General features: G+C 33.1%; 1 long non-coding RNA gene across 2 annotated transcripts; it reads right to left on the bottom strand.

Annotated features, from left to right (window-relative positions):
* Window positions 1-2,080: 2,080 nt before the first annotated feature.
* Window positions 2,081-8,949, bottom strand: LOC131035453 (uncharacterized). Of its 2 annotated transcripts, XR_009370687.1 has the most exons (6): window positions 8,696-8,949; window positions 4,166-4,235; window positions 3,460-4,068; window positions 3,185-3,367; window positions 2,860-3,053; window positions 2,081-2,455 (listed from the first exon to the last, which is right to left on the bottom strand). It is a non-coding gene; the product is annotated as an uncharacterized LOC131035453 (long non-coding RNA). The 2 variants fall into 2 exon arrangements; XR_009370686.1 differs by having other exon boundaries at window positions 3,185-4,068.
* Window positions 8,950-25,476: the final 16,527 nt, after the last annotated feature.

Here is a 25,476-nt window from a genome sequence, read left to right as displayed (position 1 = left end):
GTAGAAAATGGTTATACTATGCCTAAATTTCCTTTAACTAATCCTATAGATAAAAAGGTGTAGCGTCCTAAATTATATTTCCTTGTAATTTTTTCTTCATATGGCACCCCACCTTGGTATTTGTGTGCTTAGGCCTGAACGAAGATTGAATTCTTCTCATACCATGCATATTTGCCATATTTTTGACCCTGCACTTCATCTCCCCTTATATTCTAGTGCCTGATTGGTCAAGATCAGGGTGTAAGCACCCTAGTCCTCATCCTGACCCCATATTGGCTCATGTAAAAAATATAAGTTTTTTTTAGATAGGCAAGTATAAAAGGAGGTCTACCCCTCTCATTTGGATATACAATTGGAATTCAACAAAATATTAATCAATCAATTTAAGGAATCGAGCATCCAATTTAAAGTGTGAACACAATTAGTCTTCTTTCAAGCATTAGAGTAGAGATAAGGTCAAGATTCATGCATTAGAGTTGACATTCATGTTATTTGTTATTGAGAACATCATGAAACCCTAATTATTCATGGAGACAAACAAAACTTCACAAGGCGGTATATAGTTTGTATTTCAATCATTATTCAACATCTCCCTCCAAAAGAGAACATTTCCATTACTGCAATTCCATCATATTTCTTTCTAATTCATGGTTAATTTAAAAAATAGGGTTTAACCTAAGTTAAACCCCTATTCCCAACCTATTTCTCTTTTCTTTTTTTCATAGGAACAGGTACGAACCTACAATTATCAGAATTAGGTTTATTTACAGTGTCAAATCAATCCCCCATTAGAGTGCAAAAAATGTGGAGGACTAGAGCGACCATCAATATGGACATGACAAATAAAGATCTCCTTCTAGGAACAGATCTAGATATATTTACATTTGCTAGATCCTAATTCGTGGCTCAATCTTATGACTATAGCTTACCATTTATGCATTTTTTACATCAATTCCAACCCATTTACCCTACTTTCAACATTTTTATAAGTCAACTTGAAAAAGAGTTCAATACATTTCAAACCTAGTAAATCCAATAGAATTCTTAGTCCTTATCCTTGCTGATTTGTGGCTAGATCCATTGGGTTTACTTCCCTCTTTTAATATAATGGTACCTAAGTCCAAAAATTAGTGGTTTTCATATATTAGATTCAAATTTACATTTGCAAGTTTAATTTTTCATTAAACTTAAAAAATTTATGGGTTAAATTCACAAAAACCCTAAAATTTCATCCTAAAATTGAGCTTGTGCATTGTCTCATTTGGATTTATTATTTCAAAATTGATGATTTAATTTAAAATTCAAAATTTTCTTCCTAGATCTCAATTTTAAATTGAATTACATAAATTTAGTGGCTGAATTTACAAAAACCCTAATTTTAAATTGTAAAATTTACAAAAACCTTAATTCAAATTTTGTAACTAATTATCTAATCAATCATTGTCACAAAAATTAGTATTGCTTAATCATAATTTGCAAATTCAAATTCAAATTTCCCTCCTTTGTGCATGAGTTTTACTACCATTAGTCCTACCTATAATATTTATCTAAGAAGAAGTTGTCAAAATTAAGGCTTCCTAATGTTTAATTACCAAATCTATGGAGGCTAATTTGGATAATTTATTTCATTAGAATGTGAGTGGTGTTAGACAGTTCAAATAACCAGAGGACAACTAAGAGGGGGGTAGGTGAATCAATTGTCACTAGATTGCCAAAATCTTAAAAAATTAAAACTTTAATACCCAAACACATAAGATCAATACCGGAATACATAAACCAATTACCAAAATAGAAGATATACCAATTAAGCACAACCAACAATTAGAGAATAGTTACCATCCACATGACACCAAGATTTGTACATGGAAAACCTGGTAAAGGGAAAAAATATAGTGGGAAGCCTACCGACAATCAAATAATACTTGCAGGAAGGCCAACAACCTAGATCACACTGCTCATTACAAAAAGGACTCTCACTGACTACATAAAAATCCAAACTACAATCTGAAAGAAAGAATGAATTGCAATAATAACATCTTTTATGCCTGGATATAGTTTTGGTTAAGCTCAATACCGGAGGTCTTAAATCTCTTGCATAAACCCAACTCGATCACCTATGATCGACCAAATCCTCTGCATGAATGATTATTACATTATTCACTTGCATTACCTTATCCCTTACATGATCAACAAAGAGATCTTACACATATATATACAAACCCTCGACTTTAAACAATTAGGTCGACCACCAAATAATAAAACCGATTACATAATTATAAAACATGGCGGCCTGAGACCAAACAAATATCATCCAATCCAAAAGTCATCTCGTAAGCACATCGAGAAGTCCTAACAACATGTTTCATTAAGTCGATCCATAACCTAGATAGTACTAGACCCAATTTAGGTCCACAATCACCATCAACACCCTAGATCCCTACCACAATAGTGGTTCCTGTGAAAAAAGAGACAAATTTTACTTGAGAATTGTGACTTGAGAATTGGTTACAAATTTTACTTGAGAATTGGTTCTTAAACTGGAAAGGTGTCAACATTATCATATACATAAAAAAATAATAAGGGGCAGATCATCTTGGAGAGAGAATTAGCTCAAGATAGGAAATTAAAGCAGTTGATCTAAAGGTACAATGAGGAATTTGAGATTGTGAACTCTTGCTTAGACCCATTTAAACCAACTATCTTCTACCATCCATCTATCTTCTACTCCAAGAAAGAATCTATCTCAATAGTCATCTGAATTAATCTTCTTAATTATGAGATAGGCAGATGACATTGACTCAAAACTATTAAGTATGATATAAGCAGATACACAAGCCTTCTGGGTTATCAAATTTTTACCTACAGTCATGGATCCACTACTGCCTGCCTAGTTTATTGTCCATCCACCATACTGATATCCCAGATTGTTTGCATGACTGCCTGCTACTAGTATCTTCTGGGTTTTCTTGTTTAAAGGTAGTAATGGTTTCTCACCCTTGTTTCCATTCTTCAAGAGAACCAGTGACTTGTGAACCGCTTCTCTGGCTATTTCTCTGTGAGCTTGAACCAAAACAAAAATTTATTAAAAATCAAAATTAAATCCACTTGCTTCTTGTCAACATTGTAATACAATGTCCTCAAAGTGAAAAATACATGCAATGCAAGTGGATTTCATTTTACTCACAGGATTTCCAACCATGCCCAACAATGATCTGTCTGTTTTGGGATGTTCAAACAAGCCAGCAATGAACTTGACCCTGAGAATCCTCCTAATTGAATCATCTATTTTGCTCATAGAAATCTGGCCTGAATTGACTAATTTTGTAAGGTTACTAATGTAATTTTTGAACTTGAAAGGGACCATCACCTACATAGTTTCAAGATTAGATAAAATAAATTACTGACTGGAAAGAAAACCAATATAGTGGTATGGAAACATGATTAATCATTTAAAATCACCATGTCCATTCCTGCATTGATCGAAGAACAAACATTGTATGAGTAGTTTGAGCCTGGTGGTGAGGTGATCCTATCTATTCCTTCCCAATCTGAAATGATAAATCCTTGTACTCAAAACGATCAAGCCAATTATCAGCTCAAGATTTCTTGCGTATTGTCTGGGAACGTATTTCATGATTTTCTTGTAATAGAAAAGACATGTTTCTTAAATGGCCCTGCTCCATGTATTAATCAGAAGAAAAAAAATCGGTATGCTTTGGAAATCCAATGGAAGTAGTGTTCTGATTAGAGTTCTTCCTCTGTGATAAAATTATTATTACAGAAAATAAATAAAATGAATCACTCTATTTGTCATATTTACTTACTTTGAATCCATGTTCATCTTTCAAAATCCTAGTTAGAAGGTGTTGGTTTGCATGCATTTTTTCTCCATTCCAGCAAGAGTAAGAAGCCATGATAGTTGACACACCCTTTGCCAAGGAGTACAGGTATGGACGCATGTGAATCTAGAAAAGATCATAGTAGGTTGCCAGAGTATTGTGTTCATTGACTCCTCCCTCTGTTCCACCATCTCCAACAAAATGCTTGGCACAAGCTACAACATTCTGTCTGAAATTGAACATTCGAACACAAGAAAATCATGATTAGGAAAAACATTCCCAAGAGTTTTGAAAATAAATGAAAAATGGTAACAAAGCTAGCATACCGTCCCCCCACATATGGATAGCCATTAGGATGTTCTTCAGGAGGAGAGCCCTGTAGCCCTTCAATGATTTCTGCCATTTTTACAACTACTTCAGTATCTTCACTATTACATTCATAACACCTTCCCCATCATGGATCACGGCATACATGTTCAATTATTGTGATTGCCATATAAGAAAACGAGACAATACTATAAACTCAAAGACTTTGACTGCAGAGGTCAATTTTGCCTTCAGTTATACATTAAACTTCAAAGTTCTAAATACCATACATCCAAAGACTCTTGACTACAGACGTGTTGAATTATTGTGATTGCAGTATAAGAAAACCAGACAATACTATAAACTCAAAGACTTTGACTGCAGAAGTCAATTTTGCCTTAGTTATACATTAAAATTCAAAGTTCTAAATATCATACATCCAAAGACTCTTGACTATAGAAGGCAATTGCGCTTTCAATTATACTTTAAAGTTATAATAAGGCATCAAGAAATCTTAGTAAACTATAATGATATTCCTATAACAATATACCTACAAAATACAATATTGACATGCACCAAGTATTTTAAAGGAAAATTAAAGAACTAATAAATTGAAGCTAGCAAGAACTACTAGACATCCAACAAATCTTATCAAACCAAATAAATCATAGATTGTGATGCAAATGAACTCCTGTGATTTAGGAGGCATGATCAAACCGATCCCTCAGATTTAGGAGGCTTAGAATAGCCATTAAAAAACAAGGAACTAGAGTCAAGGTTGACGTTCCTGCTTTTAAAGGTGAAGTAAATCTTGAGGTGTTCTTGGATTGGATTCAAGACTTAGAAAAGTACTATGATATGGAAGGGATTGAGGAAGCTGATCCACGAAAGGTGAAGATTGCAGCTTCAAAGATGAGGTCATGCAACTCTATGGTGGGAGAATCTTCAAAACACTAGGAGTCAATGAAAGGTGAAAATTAAGTTTTGGCCAAAGATATTGAAGAAGGTGAAAATTAAGTTCTGGCCAAAGATATTGAAGCATTTAAAGACTAGTTTCATGCCTTCAGATTACCAGCAAAAGCTTTTTATAGAATTTCAGAACTTCAAACAGGAGGAGTCCTCCATATCTACCTACACTGAAGAATCTATGAAGTTGAACTAATTTGCAAGAAGACAATGAGCATACTATGGCCAGGTATATTAATAGACTTAGATTCCAGCTACAAAATGAGTTAACCTTACTCAAGGTGAATTCTGTAGATGAAGCTATCAATTAACTTTAAAAACAGAAGAGAAATTGAATAGAGTAAGCAAAGCAACCAGCAAAAGAGGTGGTAATTCAAATAGAGGAAGGAACAAGGATGATTGAGGCTAAGAGTAAAGATAAGTACAGTTATGTTTTAAGGGACAATGTCTAAAAGAATTTGTACTGTGAACAACATCACACTAATGTAAGACAAGAAGACCATCTCACGAAATATGAAAAAGGAAGCATGCCTAAATGGCAGAACACAGAGGAGGAGAAGGCACTAGTGGGAGATTTTTATTCCTTTAACTTTATTCCTGTTTTAAATGATTTATGTGCAGGTGATACAAATGTTGTGAAAAATAATGATGATTTTCAGTGGAGGAGAACTCCTAAGCCTTCAAGGAGCTGCAAAAAGAAGAAGATAAATTGACAAAGGAGGAGGATCTCTATTCCAACAAGTGGTTGGAAGCAAAAGAAAACAAAAGTGATGATTTAAGAAAATTTTTAATTTGGTGGAAGGGAACATCATGGCTTGATTTTTCAAGTCAAAAAGTGATGATTTGAGAAAATTTTTAATTTGGTGGAAGGGAACACCATGGCTTGATTCTTCAAGTCAAATTGGATGGTCAAAAAGATGATTCTCATGCAAATAAGCTTAAACCAAGAGGTTCAAAATTTTAAAAGAAGGAGAGAATGATGCAAACTAACTTTTATGTTTTAAGAGGCATGATCAAACCTATCCCCTAGATTTAGGAGACTAGTCTAATAGTATTTGCTATGTTTAGAATAGTTAGTAGTGGCACAAAATAGTGGGAGACAATTGTTGCATGATTACTAAAGATCAAGAGTTAGTATTCTATTAGGACACAGTGTCTTTGTGAGGAAAGGAAGAGATATTAAATTGGAGATGTGTAATGGGAGAGATAGAATGGGTAGGAGAGTTAGATCCTGAGTTTTGTAAATATTTTGCAGTCATTGGAAACATACGGTTGTGCTACTAATTCTCAGGATCTGAGAAATAATCTGCAAAATACGTGAGATCCAAATTACTATTTAAATTAATAAAAAACATTATAAATAACTTGTATTAACATGGGAAAATATCAATACTTCCAAAATCATGATGACCCATCTAGATTTTAACCTAATGCAATACATCCATAAAAATCTGCGGTATACAAAGAACCCTTGAGATTCAAATTTCTACATCAATGAATAATGATGTCATAAAAAAAAATCTGATACGAACGTGGTCCCATAGCAGTCATTCAAAACTATCATGACTCTCCTTAGCCACAACACACAAAATCCTTGAGGTAACAACACAATAGTACAGCATTCTTTCAAAATTGGTATGAGCCACTTTTGCCCAATACAACACATCCTTAAAATATGATGTATAAACAAAACTTTTATTCAAACATATCATGATCCAGCTATCTCCAAAAATCCATAAAAAATTCAAATACCCAATGAACAAATACAGAATAGAAAAATTAATCTTTTGACATGGGATAATTTCTCTTCAACTGAACTTTCAACTTGGGTGCCCAATTTTAGCATTTAAACCACTCGCCAGCTCAAAATTAATACAATCCTTATGTTCGATCAATCTCAATAGTGTAACACATGCATAATTCATTGCAAAAAACCCAATACAAATGCAGTATACAAGTGTAAAAGACGTACCTTCAAATGCACAAATGATAGAACCATCTTTTTTTAGGAAAAACATTCAGCTAACTGCAGAATAACATCCAGTACACACTTATCCCAAGCTAGAAGCCTTTAAACCCTAAATAGAAAAATTAATTCACCATAATGCCTACCCTTCACACTAAGGTAAGGTTCCATGGAGAGGGCTTCTTAAAAGAATTTGGGAATCTAAAATATTAGCTAACTAACAAGTGGCAAAGAATTTCCAAAGCTGGTTGGGCAATTTCTTGCCCCATCCCAATTTCACCTGCTGAAATATTCAGTCCTAAAAAATAGGGACTGCTATTTTTCAGGAAAACATTCCTGCAACATATTTTTTTTTGATTTTATGAGACCTCCCACTCCATAAAAATAGATCCTGAAGCCTCCCTTAAAACCTTACCCTAAATTCTGATATAAAATGCAGTATATTAACCTATCCATATACATTTCAAGCTATGCCCAAAAAGATTATACAGTACAACCAATCCATACCACAATCTACAACTTTTTGAAACCTACACAGTGAAAATATATATATATCCAGTTCCTGCTCATCCCAAGCTACGATATCTAAGACCCCAAACCAGGAATTATCCTTAAACTAATGCAATTTAATATATCAAAAAAACTGACCTTAAATGTCTTGGATTACTACAAGTGTACAACCGTTCTACTCCGTATGCTAGTAAAATGCCAAGAAAATTCAAAGAAAAGACATCCAAAACAAAATGCACTATCATACCTAGTTTATACTTATCGTAAACCCTGAAAGAATGCAGTGTACAATCCAATTTATTTAGCAGAAACCGCATAAAATATACAATACCCAAAAAGTTGTACCTTCGATTTCTTGGATTAAGTCCCAATCTGTAATGCCCAAAGCCTATAACCTTCAAAAGAACCGCAGAATAGTACGTAATTTATATCTCTTCCAAGCTATATTTAAACTCTGAAAAAAAAAATGCAGTATAGTATCTAGTTGATACTTCAGCAGTACGATACCTAAATCGTAATTATACCAAGCCAAATTTCCTAAATCCTAAAACCCTGAAAAATGAAGCCACTCCATAAATATCGCAAGCTAAAATACATCATACCTTAACCCCTGAAAAATGCAGCATCATACCCTGTTCAGAAATACCTTATTACCCAAAACATATTTAAAATGTAACATAATACTCAATTCATACTTATCCCAATCTTCAATACCTTAATCCCCAAACCCTGAAAAGACGCAGAATGATACCCAGAAAATGCTCATCCAAAATCACAATATACCTTAATCCGTGAACCCTGAAAAATGGAGTATAATACCCTATTCATAACCATTCCAAGCCAGAATGCCATAATTCCGACAATCCAACAACACCGTATAAATCCCAGAAAACAAATGTAGCAGTGACACCCAATTGATGCTTATCCCAAGCTACAATACCATAATTCCTACAATCTAATAACATAGTATAACTCCCCATTTCAAGCTATATTACTCAATTCATTACCCTGTTGCAATCTAAAATAACCAATTCAGAAACCTTTTTAGAAAAATGCAACCCAGTTGGATCAAAATAATCCTAAGCCACAAGACTAAAAACATTCATACCTATTCCAAGGTCCCTTATAATTGCAGGGGTAGCCACTACTCTCTCAATTTGGGTCATCTGCCCAATTTTCTCAGCCAAAGTCATCCTTGAAAGCAAATCCTCAATCCTGTCTTCAACTAGCTAGTGGGGATCCTTATAAACCACTGTAGAGTTCCTGTGTTCTGCATTGCTATCTTGGGAATTTCCTTTGGGAAAGGTCAACTGTGTACTGATTGCAGCCATGATCACAACCAACACCAGAACTCTGATCAAGAGTTTCTTATCCACAGCATATATAGAGCATTTTTAATGTGAGTAATTTACTGTGGGTCACTTCCACGTTGCGTAAAGATTACGTGAACCTTGATTACAACTGAAAGTTCTGAATATACTTGGGTGTACATATGTCATGGGGGAGCAGTGATTTCTAACGGTCATTTGTTTGACCGTAACTGTTTTTCAAGTTTTGAGCTTGCAATTTGAATTATGATTAGTTGGCATTAATATTTCACAATTCACTGTTTGAAATTATGATTGGTTGGCATTAATATTTCACAATTCACAGTTTATTAGACTAAGTGTATGAGTTTTGATTTAAATTGTATTTGTTTTTTAATTTTTTCAATCATAGTAGTCTTTCATCAAGAAGAGGAAAATGTGTAATAGGATTGTAAAAGTAGATATAAAGGAGAGAGGAGAGTTGGGATGAGGGAAAAGATTAGAAAAAAAACAATTAAAAATTAAAATTAAAAAAAATGGAAAAAATGAAGTTAAACATGAGAACACTCAAGACATAACGATGACAATAAATATAAAATCAAATAAATAGACATAAAGATGAAAACATAAGATGAGATAATAACCTAGAAAAGAGAAGCATATAAAACAATAAAATTATATATATATATAAGAACAAAGAGAAAACCAAAAGAGACACTAACCTATAAAAATTGGGATACTAATCTATATATATGTGCCTAAAAAAGAGATGCTAATCTATATAGACATATATTAACCTAAAAAGGCACAGAAACCATTAAATACAAATTTAATCGAGAAAAATTCTACACAATCTAATCCAAAAACATATATAATAAATACAAATTTGTTAATAATTTTACCATAATAAAAATTAATTTATCTTAACACTATAAACATGTTTGAAAAAGAGTTGCATATTAACCTAAACATAAAGTTATATGTGTGTGCAAAAGGAGAAACTAAGGTATATAACTTAGGTAAAAACAAAAAGAAAACCAAAAGATATGCTTACCTATTATCATTGAGAGGTATTTAACATATATAAATATTAAAACAAAAAAAAAATTAAAAGAAATATTAACCTATAATCATGAAAAGGGTTTCTCCTTTTTATAACCATAGTAAAAATAACTTTATCTTAATATCACAAACATGAATTTGAAAAAGAGAAGCATATTAACTTAAACATAAAGTTATGTGTGTATAAGAAGAAACTCACGTATATAACTTCGATAAAAAACAAAAAGAAAACCAAAACATGTACTTACCTATAATCATAAAAAGGAGGTATCTAAAATATATAAATATAAAATTAAATAAAAAATAAAAAGAGATATTAACCTATAATCTTAAAAAGAAGGTATCTAACATATATAAATATAAAAACAAAAACAAAATTAAAAGAGATATTAACCTATAATCATAAAAAGGAGGTGACTTTATATATATGTGTAAAAGACAATACTAATTTATAATTGTCTATAATCATAAGTGAGTAACCTTTTATATATATGTGTGTAAAGGAGATACCTTCTTTATAAGTGAGTAACTCTTTTGATTTTCTTTTTGTTTTTATCTTTATATACTTTAGATTCCTCTTTTTTATGATTATAGGTTAATTTGTCTTGTGTTTTTTTTTTAATTATGATTATAATAAAAAAATTGTGTGCTTCTCTTTTTTAGATTAATATCTTTTTTGTTTTAGGTAATCTATATATGTCAATATTGATTAGTATCATTGAGAGGTATTTAACATATATAAATATAAAAATAAAAGAAATATTAACCTATAAATTAAAAGAAATATTAACCTATAATCATAAAAAGGATATCTCCTTTTTATAAGCATAATAAAAATAACTTTATCTTAATATCATAAACATGAATCTGAAAAAGAGAAGCATATTAACTTAAACATAAAGTTATGTGTGTATAAGGAGAAACTAACATATATAAATATACAAATAAAAAGAAAAATTAAAAGAGATATTAACCTATAATCATAAAAAGAAAGTATTGCCTTTTTATGATTATATATATATATATATATATATATATATAAAATTGTCTATAATAATAAAAAGGAGATACCTTCCTTATAAGTAACTCTTTTGATTTTCTTTTTGTTTTTATCTTTATATACTTTAAGTACCTCTTTTGTAGATTAATATGTTGTTTGTTTTAGGTAATCTACATATGTCAATATAGATTAGTATCATTGAGAGGTATTTAACATATATAAATATAAAAATAAAAAATAAAATAAAAAGAAATATTAACCTATAATCATAAAAAGGGTATCTCCTTTTTATAACCATAATAAAAATAACTTTATCTTAATATCATAAACATGAATCTAGAAAAGAGAAGCATATTAACTTAAACATAAAGTTATGTGTGTGTACAAGGAGAAACTAATGTATATAACTTAGATAAAAGAAAAAGCAAAACAAAAAATATCCTTACCTATAATCATAAGAAGAGGTATCTAACATATATAAATTTAAAAATAAAAATAAAATTAAACGAGATATTAACCTATAATCATTAAAAGGAGGTATCTCCTTTTTATGATTATATGTCTTTTAGTTATGTCTGTGTGTACACACATACATATACACATACATAAATGTATGTATGTATAAAAGATAGACTAGCTTATAATTGTCTATAATCATAAAAAGCAGATACCTTCTTTATAAGTGAGTAACTCTTTTTTATGATTATAGGCTAATTTGTCTTGTGTTTTTTAATTTTTTAATTATGATTATAATAAAAAATTTATGTGCTTCCCTTTTTTAGATTAATATTTTTTTGTTTTAAGTAATCTATATATGTCAATATAGATTAGTATCATTGGGAGGTATTTAACATATATAAATAAAATTAAAACTAAAAGAAATATTAATCTATAATCATAAAAAAAGGTATCTCCTTTTTATAACCATAATAAAAATAACTTTATTTTAAGATAACAGGAAGAGGAGGCAATCATGCGAAGTGGACCTACGCATAATTATATTCCCATTTGGCTCGATTTTTTTCCAAATATACTAGGGCTATGTTGTTTGAAAGCATGTCATGTATATATAAGCATTTATTGTTTTAATATACATTTCTTTTTGTTGAATGCAGTATAGCTTTTCATTGCGTATATCTCCCCTGCGTAGCTTTTGTAATACTTTTTTAAACAATAATTATTATTCAACTAAATTTAATTTCCATCAAAAACTTGACCTTATAGGTTAAAATATATCTTTCTAGAGGAAAACCTTTGTAAATTAGGATATTTTTTATGTTAATATTGATAAGAGCTCAAATGTAAGATTAGATTAATTGAATTTTTAATGGAGACATTACATGTGATAATAGTGTACACATATATCTATAGAAGATCCAAATTATTTTATCATTTAGTTTACATTTATGGTTATGGTTAGGTTTCAAATTAGTTTAGTGTTATGACTTAATTTTTGTTTAAGGTTTGGATTCTAGTGCATATAGGGTTAGCATTAGGTTTTATAAGGTAATGTGTAGATAAACAATAAAGTATGTTAACTCGTCGACCCCAAAAAAATTTCAATGCAAATTACTCAATGTGGATCTCCGTACACCATGATGAGACTCATAACAACACTTTAACTCAATCTCCAATGCATATCTAGACCAAAAGAGTATGATCCAAATAAGATAAAGAAATTGAGTCAACCAAAGACATACACAATAGATTAGATCAAATAACATAATAACATAACTTCTCTTTTGGAGCATACTAACACTTGAATTATGAAATGGAACACTACATGAACAATATGAACATGTCCTCCAAGCCACAACACTTGGACCAACACTACGAAGCAATGCATAACATTCTCCAAAGTAGTCTTGACATACAACCTCACTGCCAACAAATTGTAACAACTAACTTTAACATCTAAACAATCAAGGACTTGAAAACATAATAGTGCAACATCCATACAACATAGACATTAAATCTAAAACTGAAAGACATCAGTAGAAAAAGTGGGGGAATATGAAACATTCTCCCATAAAGACTTTAAACCTTTTGAAACACCACATAATAACTCAATATCACCACCATACATCATAACAACATTTGGACACTCATTTTTGTACCATACAACCGAGCAACTACAACTTCCTCTTCACCTTTGTCATCAATATATGCAAGTGTGATATCGATGACAACAACACCATGCAAGTTGCAATCGATCTCCCATGACAACAAATTTGACATCAATGATAACACATACTTATGTTTCCAATAGAAGAGATTACTTGAAATCATTCCATCCATGGGAAACCAAGAATCTTGCTAGACTTATCAAAAGTTATGATGACATGAAATAACACAAGTTCCTTTCTTTGTTCTATTTTTATTTAATATGATGCATCCTAAAGTATTTATAAAAAATAAACACCTTATAATAAAGAGTCTACCATTTAATTACTAGGTGTTATGCAATTTTACAAATGTATATCCACCTTTTTAAGGTTGCAAAATAGTGAACAAAGTGTTAGAATTAAGGTGTCATCTACCTTGTAAATCTTATGTCAGACTACATGGTTCCAATATCCTTGGAAAGTGGCCTATGACACTTAGGGTGTATTGAAAAAATATTTTGAAACATTTATTCTCACTATTCTTTGTAATATATTCATATGGGGTGGTGGGTTCCACTAACATCCAAAAAAGGTGGGTTGTGAACATGATTATTTAATATTATTTTCCCACATGTGGATTCCTAGAATGGGATAACTAATTGTAGTGCCCTTCCATGACAAACTCTTTTATGGTACATATTAAGGTTACTTATGGACTTGTTTAGACTCTTTTATGTTGAGATATTCTGTGGTGACATTGATACATTATGTTTCTATGTTGGATGATGGTATACTCAAGACTATGTTGATGTTTGGGTTGTGTTTGGTTATTTGTGCCTATTCATTATCATGTGATTTGGCTTATATTTATTGATTGTGATGTTTTTCCATGTGATAACCTATATTTTATGTTTATATTAGATGTGATAATGTTTTTGATGATGCTATGTCATTGCCATGTTGCCTTATTATTGTGGAGGTGAAAGGGACAATGTCACATCACTCATTTATGAGTAGGGTGTGATGTTGCGATTCTCTTTCACTTGTTTGTTTGTATATATGTATTCATTATAGGTTTATTATATTATAGAACTACATTTTTACTGTATTTATTTTTTATTTATGAATTCAGTTATTTATTTTAATTTTATTGGTCATTTGGAGTTGTAATTGGTAATTAATATTTGTTACCCTTTTCTTTTGTGTTGATGTGAAGTGATTTTTGTGTTCGCATGGGAAGTTGCTAATTGAGTTCTCATGCAAAAGGAAAAGGATGTTTTTGGTTTTGCATGTATTTCTTGGTGACTTTGAGGATTTTTGGAAAAAGAGGGTAGCTTTTTGTTCAATTGCAGGAAAATGAGAATGTATTTCATCACTTCGACATCTTGGGAGAGCTTCTAGGTCATAATTATGAGCTTCTCAGATTTGCTAGGCTCAAGTGAGGCTATAAAGATATCAATAATCTCCTTTATCCCCACTTTGAGGGTATCAATTTCTCTCTCCACCCACTTCCATCAGCTCTCCTGCCTTCTAGTCACTTCCATAACCAAGCTCATCAAATTATTATTTCTCTGTAACCTACTATCCTCTTATTTAGATATGGTCCCTTTCTTTTCCTTCAAGACATTGATTGGAATGTCTAGTTTAATTTTTTGGTTTGAAGTCTTCGGACCATAGTCCTTAGCTGCAAGCTTCTTCTTTTTAGAATGGGGCTCGTCCTTAGAAATCAGTTTGCTGGTAGATTTATATTTTTTGCCCACCCATTTGGAGAGATTCTTACTACTAAACGTCCCAAGGCTGACCATCATCTCACCTTCTTCCACTGGCTTATAATCAGGGTCGTCAAAAGGAATGGCACCCCCACTATCCTCCAAATCCATTTCTGAGTCAGATACATCCTGAATATTAGTATGTTGGCCTTTCTTAGATAGAGAGGGAACAACTTCAAGGGTCTTAGTGTACTCCATGATGAGCACAATAAGCCCTTCATGAAGAACATGATTATTTGGATTCTCCATATGTTTTTCAAGACTATTCTCTAAAGAGGAGGCTAGATAGAAAGGAATAGAAATGATTTTTCCATGTGTAAAATGATTCAAAATGGTAAAATGGTAGGAAAAGATACTGGCATATCTACCATCGAGTGTAATATACCTCATGATGAACTCGACCATGTCCACTTTGGGAGCCATAAGATCTTTCCCATTGTAGCCACCATCAGCCATTTTGTTAACTCTTGATCGCTCCTTGTATTTGTCAAAAAAATTTGCCAAGTCCTCCTCCCCTATTTTCCTATCATTATAGAACCTTTTGCCATTCATCGCCAGACCAGTAACCATCGTCACCAGGGTTTCATCCAGCTGGTAATCAACACCATAAGCCCTCGGGACCCCTTTCTTCCACCCATTGACAAAGGATTCTATTAGCAGAGGAGAAGGGCCATGAAGTCTTTCCAAGAAGGGGACAATCCCCCATCAATGATTTCCTGCCACACCTCCTTGTTTTTCTTCCATTTCTCAGAAGTAGATGGTTCTTGCGTGTTCTTGTCCCCACCCATAATGATCTGGGTCGCCAAACTACAGAAAATGGGCCACACTAGAGAAGTCTCTGAATAGTTGCGGGAAATGGACCACACCAGAGAAGTCTTCGAACAATCATAGGAAATGGGCCACACTAGAAAAGTCTTTGAGTAGTAGAAAAAAATGGGCCACACAATCAGATAGAAAATCCAAGTACAAGGGAAGTTTCTAGATCTTCAGTTAGGGAAAACAAAAAGGAGCCATTTTTCCAACAACTCAATCAAATCATGATTAAAGATCATTGATTAACGCAAGTGGGTGAGCTCATCACAAGCCAGATCGCATAGGTGTTTGGGGAATGAAACCCTACTACTCCACCATTTAGCCGCCATGTAGCCCATCGCCATATTGGCCAGTAGATCTGTCGCTTTGTCTCCTTCCCGTAATACATGCAAAACTTTGAATTCTTCCAACTTATTTATTATATCTTGGAAATCCTTGATCAGATTAGCAATCATCCATCTAGGACCCGTGCACCCATTCAGACAATTAAGAGTGTTTAGTGAGTCAGACTCCAGCCAGACTTTTCTAAAGCCTTCTCTTTTAGCCATGTGTAACCCAATGTGGGCAGCGCTGGCCTTCACAAAGTGGTTGGACTAGGTGCCCAGAGGGAGCGCCATTGCAGAAACCAACAAACCCGTATGATTCCTAGCCACTCCCCCGCACCTGGTCGGTCGAGGATTCCCTTTAGCCACCCCATCCACATTGATTTTGATCCATCCCATAGGTGGCAATGCCAAAGAACATTTTGTTTGCACTGCTTTGTTTTGTGCATTGGAATTGCAATATTCCAATCAATTTTCCACCGATTGATAGTATCCCATTCCGCCTAGAGAGTAGGGAGAGGATTGTCATTCTTTCTGCTGGGGAAGGAGTGCAAAAAATTGTCCTTGGTAGAAATGTGAATTCTAGTAGCCACAACAAGCGCAAAAGATTCCAAATCTCTAAAGACTCTATTGTTTCTTTCTTTCCAAATACCCCAAGCAATATGAGGAAGAGACAAATTCTAGAGAACTCCCAAAGCCCGAGTTTCAAAGGAGCACATCCATTCAAACTACATCCTTTGAACTAAATCAAGGAAGACCCAATTAGTGTTCCAGATATTAAGGAAGAAATTCCAGATATCCCTGACAAAAGAGCAGTGAAGCAACAGATGACCAACATTTTCATCTGCTTCTTTGCAAAGGAAACATCTATTAGCAAGAGGAAGACCTCTTTTGCAAAGATTGTCAATGGCAGAGATCTTACCCTACATAAACATCAAGATACCCACCCAGAAGGGTGTGGGGGAGTTTCTGGAGATGAACTTATAAGCATTGGCAACCTTGAACTTTCCAGAAGAGGAGAAATTCCAGAACACTTCACCCTCCACATGAGAGCAGGGGATGTGTATACAATTCAACCAAGGTTTCATAGGTATCAAAGCATTATCCACATAATTGAGATCCAACTAGGCTCCATCTCTAAAATAATTAGCTACCCAGGAGCCAATTTTTCTAAGATATAATTCTTTGAAAGGTGAAGCCCAAACATAATCTGATAGGGGGTTATCACTAGTCCACCAGTCATCCCAAAACCTGATTTTAGCACCATTCCCCAGTACCCATCTACAACCATGCAAAATAACTTTGGAGGAGCAAAAGAAGTTGCTCCATAAATTAGAAACATCATTGGGAGGGCATAAGATTCCAAAGTGTTTTGGTTATCTAAAATGTGGTATTTATGTTTGCAAATGTCAATCCATTCATTATTCTCTTTAAGACATCTCAAAAGTTGCTTGGCCATTAGGGCTTTATGGAAATCTCTCATATTTCTAATGTCCAATCCCCCCATGGACTTGGGAAGGCAAACCTGATTCCAAGCCACAAGATGTAATCTATTCTTAGATTCAATCCCTGTCCTAAATTTTCTTTTGTTGTATTCTTTCTAGTTGATGAACAATTTTGGCTGGGATTTTGAATAAACTCATACCATAATGGGAGGCTCTGAAGTGAAGCTTTGAGCAACTGGAGCTTACCAACTTGGCTTAACAAAGCACCTTTCCACCCAGCCAACTTGTTCTAGAATTTATCAATAAGGTTCACCCAAGAGTCTAGGGCTGAACCATGGTAGAGGGGAAGACCTAAATAAGAGTTGTACAGAATTCCAACTTTACACCCTAGAATTGAGGCAATCTTCTTTTTTATTTGTTCAGGGGTGTTAAAGAAAAAATTTGAGTTTTTAGCTAGGCTAATATTTTTCCTAGTACCTTGTTCATAAGTATCTAGAGTCTTTTTTAAATTCTTAGCTTCTTTAACCGATCCTGTCCCCATCAACAAAGTATCATCTACAAATTGTTGGTGAGAGCATGAGGAGGCCTAAGAGGAGGGTCATAATCCCATTATATTGCCTTTTGTAACTTCCCTCTGGATAATTTTACTGAGAGATTCACTCATCAAAATGAAAAGGAAAGGAGATAGAGGATCCCCCTATCTAATGCCCCTTGACGGGCGGAAGAAATCAGAGGCAGATCCATTAATAAACACTAAAATTTTTGGGGTGGACACACATTGTTCAATAATCTGGATTAAGTTATCTCGAATCCAAATGCCCTAAGAATTCAAAGAAGAAAACTCTAGTTGACTCTATCAAAAGCTTTCAATAGGTTCAATTTCAGAAAAAAAAAAAGCCAGGTTTTTTATTGATAGATAGGAAGTGGATATTCTCATGCACCATAATAACAAAATCCAAGATCTACCTCCTAGGAACAAACCCATTTTGATGCTTAGAGATTAAATAATGGATGAAATTCTTTAGTCTGAACACTAGGATTTTGGTAAAAATTTTATATAAAGAATTGCAAAGACTAATAGGTCTAAAATCTTGAAAAAGAGTAGGCATTAGATTTCTTGGGGATGAGGACAAGGAAGGTGGAATTCAACACCTTCAAGAGAGAGCGGGATCCAAAAAATTCTTGAGCCATAGTGACCACATGAGAGAAAATAACCTGCCAAAAATTCTGAAAGAAAAATAGAGGGAAGCCATTACAGCCAAGGACTTTGTTACCTTCAAAAGAGAAGACCGCATTGTGAACTTCATCAGGAGAAAGGATTCTGGTAAGCTCCAAGTTCATATCCTGAGAGATAATGGTGGGAACCTTCTGTAAGATTTCATTTTGAGCTAGAGGGTCAGGAGGATCATCCAGTGAAAGAAGATTAGTGAAAAAACTAATGGCTTCCTCACAAATCTCTTCATGCTTATCAACCCATCTCTGGCCAATCTGAATTTTATTTATTCTATTTGTAGCCTTGTGTTTAAGGGTCATCATATGAAAGAAATTTGTGTTTTTGTCACCACGTTTAAGCCATAAAGCTCTAGATCTCTGTTTCCAGAATTCCTCCTCTATGGAAATAATATCATGTAATTTAGTCAGAATCTCAATTTATTTGTTTGAGACATCTTTATCAAACCCAAAAACTTGTGTGTGCTTTTGAACCTCCTCAAGATCCAATTTGAGTTTATCTTTAATTTTGAAGATATTTCCAAAAGAGGACTTGTTCCAATGTTGAATATTGGACTTGAAATTAGATAGCTTCTTGGCTATATGAAACATGTCCGTACCCTGGATATCAATATTCCACCACTCCATAATTTTATCTTGGATGTCAAGGGCCATCAACCACATTTTCTCAACTCTAAAGGGGTACCCCTTTCTTCCAAACAATGGAGTCACCAAAAGGCAAATAGGGAAGTGGTTTGATCCAACACAGGGCAAGGCATTGAGTCTACAGGAAGCATTCTGAATCCAATAAGGAGAGACAAGGCCCCTATCTAGCTTAACCTGAATGAGATCCTCCCCACTATTTCTGTTGAACCAGGTGAACTTAGGACCAATAAGATCTAGATCCAAAAGGCTCAAAGAGTTGATCATGTCAGCCAAGTCTTGTCTACTATCAATAGAGATGGGCATATCCCCATATTTATCAAAATTTGAGAGTGGGGTGTTGAAATCACCTAGAAGAACCCATTTCTCATTAGTGAAGAATGTTATAGCATGGAAAATGGAAGACCAGAGGGCTTTCCTAGAAGATCTCCTATTAGGAGCATAGATGCTGGAAATAATCTAGGAGGATCCATCTTTAAGATTAAAGAATCTAGTAGCAATGTGATTAGGAGAAGAGAGAACCACCTTACCACATAGTAGTCTTGAATTCCAAAGAGTGGTGATACCACCTGAAGCACCATCTGCATCCACATAGTGAACACCACAATCTCTCAAAATCATCAATTTAATTTTTTCCACTTTGCTACCAGGCATTTTAGTTTCTTGAACAAGTAATATATCTGGCTTATGATCTCTAACCAAATTGGATAGAAGGTCATGCTTGTGGGGGTGATTTAAACCCCTTATATTCTATGAGATGACTTTCATTTAGCATGAGAAGGGGATCCCATCCCCATTTTTGGTAATGTTCTTTGAGCTCCGTCTACAATGGAAACCCAACTCTACCTATCTCTGCTAATTGCATTGGGTGGTCTCCCCACTCCCCTTGAGTCTGACCCATAGTCTACTTTTTGTCTATTTTTGGTTAAGACCCCCCTGAGACCAGAGGATTTTGGCCAATAGGGGAGTTCCTTCTTCTATTTTTGGGTTTGACCTTAATAAAAGGAGCGGAGTCCTCTAGGGATGATTTCAGCATGGGAGAGGTTAGGGGTTTCATTTCAATAGAGTTATCCATATCAACAACCAGTTGAATGGGAATATACTGGGAAGATCCAATAGTATTTATAATCTCTTTCAAGGCTAGAAAACCTTTATCCCTCACTCAAGGCTGCTCGGCCAAACTTTGGGCCAAATCCAGCATCAGGATCTTTGAGGACTTATTTGAGAGTGGTCTCCTAATCAGTTGGGAAGAGCTCAGCAGTATGCATTATCTCTCTCCCACCCAGAAAAGAACTTACCATATGATAAGGAAGTCTTGTGCTACTCTTGCCCTTCCTTCTAGTACTAATCTGGACTCCCACCGATTCCTGACCCTCAATTGGAAAGGTGGCTCTCTCCTTCCCATTACCAAATGTCGCACCATCTATGATCTAATATCCAATGATGACTCTATTATTAAACATGTTAACATTCTGTGGTACTTGGATCTACCTGACAACTCCTAGTATAAATGATTTACTCGTCTATGGAAAATCCCGATTCCCCCTAAAATACAATGCTTTAAATGGCAGCTTATTATTGACAGACTCTGATTAAGGAGAAACCCTCTCAGTACTAATATGTGTTCCATTTGTAGATTACCTGAGACTGGTAGACACATTCTTTTTGACTGCTCCTTCACCAGGGAGGTTTGGTTAATGTTTGGTTTTTGCATTCCTAATCATGTGGATACCCTTAATACTATTTCTGGTTATATTGATGGGCTAAAAAGGATGCTAATTTATTCTGGTTTATCTTATCTTCTTATATCCTTTGGTTCATTTGGAAGATGCGAAATGAGGACAAGTTTAATGGCAATGATAGGTGTCTTACTCAGTCTCTTCATAGACTCACTTTTTTAAAATTGCCTTGTAGGTCTCCTTCGTTATGAATGTCGAAAGGCATAAGTTCCTCCGGTTCCTACAAGATGGTCACGCAATTATGTTCATACATGAGATAAAGGATGGCTAAAAATGGAGGAGGCTTGTGAAAAACCAATCTTCCTTTGAAGAGGCTCTATAGAAACTACACAAAGAGATCAACAGTAATAGGATGCCTGAGGCTGATCACATTGCCATGCTGACCCAGATCCAAGACCAAAAGAAGGTGGTTTGGATGGAAGGGGCCCAAGGGTGGACCACTTGGATCGATCCTTTTGATCACATGTTGCAGTAGTGCTTAGACTTTCCCTTTTTGCACTATTCCTTTTTTGATATCGGACTACTCTGTAGTGATGTAACACAGATCCTCGGTGGTTTTGATGGTTGAGGCATAGCCTTCTCTATCTACAGCTAATTGTATTTTGTTTATTCTCGATCTTTAATATAAAAAAAAATATATATAAAAAAAGCCAAGAGATATCTAGGATTTCATTTATTAATTTATTAATTCTACGTAAAATTTTGAAATGAAAGCCTCCATATCTCTCAACTTTTTATATATATATTTCTATATATATAGGCTAGTAGCAACCGCAGGGGTAATTGTAAAGAAATTAAATTATAAAATATGTATAGTCTTATAAAATATGACTATATAAAGATTTATAGTTTTAATATAGTCTTATAGTTTTCCAGCATAAGGTTTTTTTTTTTTATATCAAACAACATGTTTTGATATATAAAGAAAGCCTAGACTTGTCAAGACACCTATTTTTTAAAAATTTAACACCCTAAAGTCAAATAGGCTAGGGTTAAGATTAAGGTTAAGATTAAGGTTAGTGTTAGGGTTAGGGTTAGGTTCATGATTAAGATTAGGTTTAGTCTTATGGTTAGGATTTACATCATGCTTAGGGTTAGGGTGAGGATTATGGTTGGGGTTACGATTTAAGATTAAGGTTAGGATTAGAATTATGGATAGGATGAACTCTTAGGATTAGGGATAGGTTTTGAGTTATGGTTAGTGTTAGGCTAATGATTAAGATTAGATTTTATGGCTAGGGCTAAGGATAATTGTTAGGGTTAGGGTTTTTGGTTATGGCTAGGTTAGAGTTAAGGTCTAGAGTTCTGGTTAGGGTTATGGTTTACATCATGGTTAGTGTTGGGGTAAGGGTTAGATTTATGGCTAAGCTTAGGGTTACAGTTATGGATAGGATAATGGCTAGGGTTAGGGTTTAAATCATGGTTAGGGTTAGGGTTAAGAGTTAGGGTTAGGATTAATGTTAGTTTGTGTACCATGGTTATGGTTATGGTTATGGTTAGGGTTATGATTAGGGTTATGGTTAGGGATAGAGTTATTTCTTGGGTTAGGGTTATAGTTAGGTTTCAGGTAATAATTATGGATATGGTTAGGGTTAGGATTAGGATTTAAATCATGGTTAGGATTAGGGTTTACATCATGGTTAGAATTATGGATAGGGTTAGGGTGTACATCATGGTTAGGGCTAGGTTTAGGTTTATTTTTAGGGAAATAGCTATTTAGCCCTTAGGATGCACCAAGCTATTAATACCCTTCATATATTATTAATACATTGTAATAGATGATTGGTGCATCCTAAGGGTTATAGAGTCATTTCATATTTTTAGGGTTAGGGTTTAGGATTATGATTAGGTTAGGTTAGGTTTAGGGTTAGCGTTATTATTAGGGTAATGGGTTAGAGTTGTGGTTACGACTATGGTAAAGGTTATGGTTTACATCATGGTTTGGGTTAGGGTTAGGGTTAACATTAGTATTATAGCCAGGGTTATGGTTTACATCAATGATTAATGTCAATGTTTACATCATGGTAAGGGTTAGGTTTGTAGGGTTAGCATTATGATTAGTATTTACACCATGATTAGGGTTATTGTTAGGATTATTGATACGGTAGGGCCTAGGATTATGGTTAGGTTTAGGGTTCAAATCATGGTTAGGGTTAGGGTTATGGTTTGGGATAGGGTATAGGATTAGGATTAGGATAATATTTAAGGTCTACATCATTGTTAGGATTAGGGTTAGTTTAGGGTTCTGGTTATATTTAGGTTTAAGTTTATAATTATGGTTATTATTAGGGTTAGGATTTACATCTTGATTAGGGTTAGGGTTAGCATTACAATTTATAAATAGGGTTTAAATTATGGCTAGAGTTAGAATTAGTATTCAAATAGTGTTAGTGTTTAAGGATAAAGCATGGTGTGAGGGTTAGGATTATATAATAAAGCTTGATTTTAAGGTTGAAGTTAAGGTTTAATTAGGGTTATTATTAGGATAAGGCATGGTGAGGGTGAGGGTTAGTACTAAATAAGGATTAGGATTCAATAAGGATTAGGGTTCATATTAGGGTTAGATTAAGGTTGAAGTTGTAGGTAGGGTCTATTCCTATGGTTAGAGTTAAATTTAGGGTTAGGTTAGGGTTAGCATTCAATTATAGGGGTTAGAGTTAAGGGTTACGGTTATAATTAATTATAGTTAGGATTCAATTATGATTAATGTTTGATTATGGTAAGGGTTAGATTAAAATTAGAATTGAGAGTTTAATTAGGGTTAGGATTAAGTTTAGGATAGAATTTAGTTATGATTAGATTAGGGTTCAAGTTATAGTTAGGGCTTAATTGTAGGGTTGTACTTAAATTTAGGATTAGGTTATGGTTAGATTAAGGTTGAAGTATGGGATTAGGTTATGGTTCAAGGTTAAATTAGTTCTAGATTAGCAAAATTATCAATTAGGGTTAGGTTTTGGGCTTGAATTGAATTAGGATTAATTCAATAAGTGTTAGAGTTTGGATTAGGTAAAGATTCAATTAGGGTTAGATTAAGGTTGAAGTTGTAGTTAGGGTTTAATTCTATAGTTAGAGTTATGCTTAGGATTAGGTAATGGATGGAATTCAACTATAGGGTTATATTAGTGTTAAGGTTAGGGCTAGGGCTAGGATTTAGAATTATAGTTTAAAGTTAGGGTTAGGATTATGTTTAGGGCTAGGGTATACATAATTGTTTGGGATAGAGTTAGGGTTATAGATATGTTTTGCATTATGTAAATAGGGTTAATTTTTTAGGGTTATGGTTAGGCTTATTTTCAAGCATAATGAATATTGTTAACGTTAGGTTTCAAGTTATTATCATTTTATTATAAAATATTAAAACAAAACTTCATTATTATGTACTTTTCTTATGAATTAGTTTTCATTATTTAAATATTTTTTATGAGATTAATACCTTTAAATTTATTTTAATTAAAATAACATTTTTATTTCTTACTTTATTTTAACTCTAATGATATAATCTTATAAAAATTAAGAGATAAATAGAAAACTCACATGTATATATAACTTTGATTTTGATTTTTTCAATTTAGAAACATTATATTCTTGATGACTAAAATTGTTTAAACAGGTGATTTTAATTTAGAAAGCATACAAGTTTTTTTTTATCTTTCTAAATTGATAACTAACTAAGATTCTTGCAACATTATCTTAACAAAAAAAAAATCATATGTTCTATCATTCTATGCAAATATATTTTAGAAATATTATATTTTTATTACTAAAATTAAGAAACATAAAAAATATTTTTGATCCCTTTAAAAATTATATATAAATTTTGAAATATTTGTTTAAGCCTGTGATTTTGATTTTTTCAATTTAAAAATATTATATTTTTATATTTAAAATTTAAAAACATATAAATTCTTTTTTATCTTTCTAAAGTGATGATTAAGATTCTTTCCTTTTTTTTAAATCGAAATTGTTTCTATATACTAATATAATATGTAGGCAACATTATGTTAACAAAACAAAATCATGTGTTTTATCAGTCTATGCAAAAAAAAATTTGTTGATATTAAATTGATATTAATCACTATAACATACTAATTTTTACAATATTTTATTTGAAATCATATAAAGCATGAGTTTTTTCTTTCAGATTATATTGTGAGGTAAATAGCCCTAATAGAACTTCAAAATTTAATTCCCAAATCCATTACCTTTACTTTGAAATTATTCCATTTTTTTTATAATAATAGATGTTGATACAATCCCTTTATTGATGAAAAACAAATTTCTGATCATTAATCATAAATATACATGAAAAAATATAATAAAAATAAAAGAACTATTTTTTAATTGAAAATATCAATAAAATGAACATGTTAGACATAATTGGTCCCATGCATTTCACATAAAACTTCAATTTTTTTTGCATCTTCTTTGGACTTTTCTGCCGACTTCATTAGCGA

Source organism: Cryptomeria japonica, unplaced genomic scaffold (genome assembly GCF_030272615.1).
Source record: "Cryptomeria japonica unplaced genomic scaffold, Sugi_1.0 HiC_scaffold_651, whole genome shotgun sequence".
NCBI classification, from domain to species: domain Eukaryota; kingdom Viridiplantae; phylum Streptophyta; class Pinopsida; order Cupressales; family Cupressaceae; genus Cryptomeria; species Cryptomeria japonica.
Note: the sequence above shows the minus strand (reverse complement) of the source record. Positions and strands in the feature narration are given on the sequence as shown.